This window comes from Pinus tabuliformis, chromosome 8 (genome assembly GCF_031772625.1).
Source record: "Pinus tabuliformis cultivar Carrire ecotype Pingquan chromosome 8, CPIR1, whole genome shotgun sequence".
NCBI classification, from domain to species: Eukaryota; Viridiplantae; Streptophyta; class Pinopsida; order Pinales; family Pinaceae; genus Pinus; species Pinus tabuliformis.
In genome coordinates this window covers 2,034,745,780-2,034,749,355 of record NC_142294.1, presented here as the reverse complement: position 1 = coordinate 2,034,749,355, position 3,576 = coordinate 2,034,745,780, and the positions used below count along the sequence as shown (strand labels likewise).

Here is a 3,576-nt window from a genome sequence, read left to right as displayed (position 1 = left end):
AACCATGATAAACCATGGTCATCTCATGTTGACCATAGTCAACCTTAGAAAAACATGGTCAACCCATCCTCAACAAGGAAAATCATGGTTAGAATGGTCAAACAAGCTTAATGAAGATCACAATGGTTGAACATGGTCAACCATGGCCATTCTTTGTTAACATGGATGACTGTAATCTATGATAGAAAACTATGGTCAACCATGGTCAAATTAGTCAAACCATGTTCACCCATGGCCAACATCATCAACCATGGTTAACTTGCCCAAGCATAGTCAACCATGATCAAATATGAACAACCATGATCAGTCATAATCTACCATAGATAACTATAACCGGCTTAGATCCATCATACATTAGATCTATCATGCGCCGAGAGGGATCAAATCCCTCGAGATGCAAACATTATTTTTGGAGTGTAGAACTTGAGGAAAGGTTTGCACCTCTAGGTATTTGATCCCTCTTGGCACATGATACATCTGGTGTTAGATGGATCTAAGCTAGTTCCAGTTGAGGGCAACAATGTCACATTTTTAGGTTATCAGTATTATGTATATGTTTGAGATTAAATTCAAAATTCACATTATTTTTTCTTTGCTTGGCATTACCATATCATTATGTTATTTAATTTAGTTTGTGTTGCTTTCCTTGAATGGTTTTTACATCTTTGTTTGGATGCTTTGAGTGGTTTGTGTGTTTATGTGTTTGGATTTGGATGATAATGTTTTTTAATGTTACAGTTTCTGTGTTATATTTTTATATGTGTATGTAATTTTCTATTAGTAATTAGTTGGTGATGAAGAAGGGATACAATCTTGTCAATAGTTTGTAGGAGGATTGATACTTCACATCTATTTCATTTAATTTTATGTATCACAACTTCAGAAAACTAATTAATTCTCAATAGTGTCCCTCCAAGTATTACTAAATATATCTTGAAGATTAGTTTTAATAATTTATTGCATCAAGATTACTCTTGAAATAATTTTTTTCTTTGCTAATGCTTGAAATAATAAATATTTTAATGATTTTTTATCTATAGTCTTAATTTTATTAATGAAAACAAAATTACATTTTGTATATGCTGAGTCGCATTTCATCTGCAAGTCAAATGACCTCAGATCAGGGGTTTGATAAAAAGTTTAATGTACATATGGGGAGAAAATCATGTTTTCCTCCGCTTTTTCTTCTCGACCTTACGCCACTCCCCTTGAGACGACATCATGGACACAAGTTGAACAGGGATTCCTTATTAGAATCAGAGGTGTCTGATGTGTGTAGTCTTTTGGTTCCATTGTTTTCCATTGTATCTAGAATCTTTTCCAGTTGTGATTCCATAGGTCCTTATGGAGGTGTCTCCTGGATTTCTACTTCTTTGTCTGTTTGATTGTTCTCATTTGGTATGGGCTCTTCCATATCAAGCTCCTCCTCTTTATGATCTGGTGGGGGAAATTTCCAACCCTTGTGTTGTTTCCCTGTTTTCTTCTTTCTTCGGAGGTCTTTTTTGTCTTCAGGACATGTATTTTGTAGATGTCTTGTTTGCCGGTATATTCTACACCTAATTGTTGTGTTTTCATAGTCTAGTGTCTATGTCCAGCTTCGTTGTTTATGCCTCAGTTATATGCGGTCCGGTAAGCCTTTACTGAGATCTACTGCCACACAGATGCGTGCGAATGTAAAAAATCTTTCCTCCAATGTTTGTGTGTCCATTTTAATATATCTGCCAATGGTGTTGCCTATACCAGCAAGGACCTGATGGTCCCAGAAGTGCAATGGGAGGTTGTGCAAACGGACCCAAACTGGCATCCTCGAAACAACCATAGTATTGACATCGAATTCCGGAAACCATGGTGTGATGAAGAGGCCCGTAGATCCCCAAAACCATGGTCCCTCCTGTAGCACAATGTCTCTTATCTCTGTTGTATGAAATTTAACAATGAAAAACCCCTTAGAACAGAGGTGGATCTCATAGTGTAGAGTCCAATTTGTGAATATCTAATGGAATAGTTCAAAAGGTTTTGGCCAGAAACAAGTTGAATCGACAAATGATGGCGTGTGATTCAAAATTATTACATGCCTCATCGGTTTCTGGTATATCTATATTTAGTTCTTGGATATAATTCAGTTGCTCCACAATTTATGGACTGGGTTCTGTTCCAGCTTGCTTTGGGACCACTATAGGAGTTTTCCCCCCTTGTAAGACGTTCTTGAAGGATATTCCTCCATTTTTGTGCTTTTGACAATATGTGTTGTTTTTTGTTTTTGTGCTTGTCCCACTACCTCCTTCTATTTCTTTTGTTGAAATGAAAGTTGTTGCACCACCTCGTAGCCTCAGGTTGAGTGTTATAGTAGATTCTAACATAATGTTGTAATCCAAAATGGATCTGAGATCATGTAGGGCTCTTCCCCCATATAATAGATGTTGTAGTCCAACCGGGAAGCCAATTTGTTTGGCAATGATATTCTTCAGGTTCATAACACAGTCTGTTGCAAGGACCCAAATCAAGGAAGACTTCCCCGAAGGGGTTTTAATAAAAATTTCAAAGCGATTAGAAGTTACCAAGGAAGGGGGTTTTGTTGTCCTCTGGGTCGTGCAGGACCGTGTAGCTTCAATGTCTCCATAAAGCATTGTAATCTATGGGTACTCCTCTAGCGTCTTGACGGCCTTGATAGAATTTCCGAGAGTTTTGGTCGACCCTCGTGAGGAGGTGAATACATCTTCGATTCCAGCAAACTGTAGAACCTTCTTAGGCACGCAAGCAGCCACGATCCTGACATCTCTGGGGGTGGGCACCATTCTGACTGTTCCGGAGCCACATTTACTTGTGATCATGACAGGTATGATGTGGGGTTTCCTGATCTTGTTACCCCAATAACCCCTCCTCACAGGAATAACCGAAAACTTGGCCAAAATAATGGCTCCGCGGCTGGCCGTGGCCACCTCTTTGCTGCACTCAACACCGAGCTCGACGCCTCTATTGCCTCCTTGGCCTCCACTGTCGCCTCCTTCATTGTTACCCTGGACGAAGGCTCCATCAGGCCCTATAACATCTAGGGCCTTGGTTCTTCCGCCATTCTCATGCTTGATCGGGTCCTCGACGACCTCTCCCTCGGCCAACGATCGAAACCCATTGGAGTGAATCGAAATTTGATGCACAAACAGGTCCTCGCTGCCATCATCAAGGGTTATGAAACCATAAACCTTAGTCAAATAAAACCACTTAACCTTTTTGGATCCCTTCCCCTCAGACATGGTTTGAATCCCTCAAAGAACAACCAACACAGAACTTGGTTTACCCTTATCTATAGTTTATTCAGGAAAGTCAAGAAATAATGTATTTTTGATTTTTTTTAATGAGTGGCTAGAATTATAAAATATTTACATTATTTGTTTCTCCAAACACATCTCCTTCAAGAATATTTTGATTTGTGTTGAATGTTTATGAATATATATGTTCCTCTCATAAGTATTATGAATACATTATTATATGCAATTATCTATTAGTAATTTTTATTATATGTAAGTGTCTATTAGTAATTAGTTGGTGATGTAGAAGGGAGACGATCTTATCAAGGAT

At 38.6% G+C, this 3,576-nt stretch overlaps 1 pseudogene; it reads right to left on the bottom strand.

Annotated features, from left to right (window-relative positions):
- Positions 1-2,633: 2,633 nt before the first annotated feature.
- On the bottom strand, positions 2,634-3,251 carry LOC149244608 (small ribosomal subunit protein uS5y/uS5u/uS5v pseudogene; annotated as a pseudogene).
- Positions 3,252-3,576: the final 325 nt, after the last annotated feature.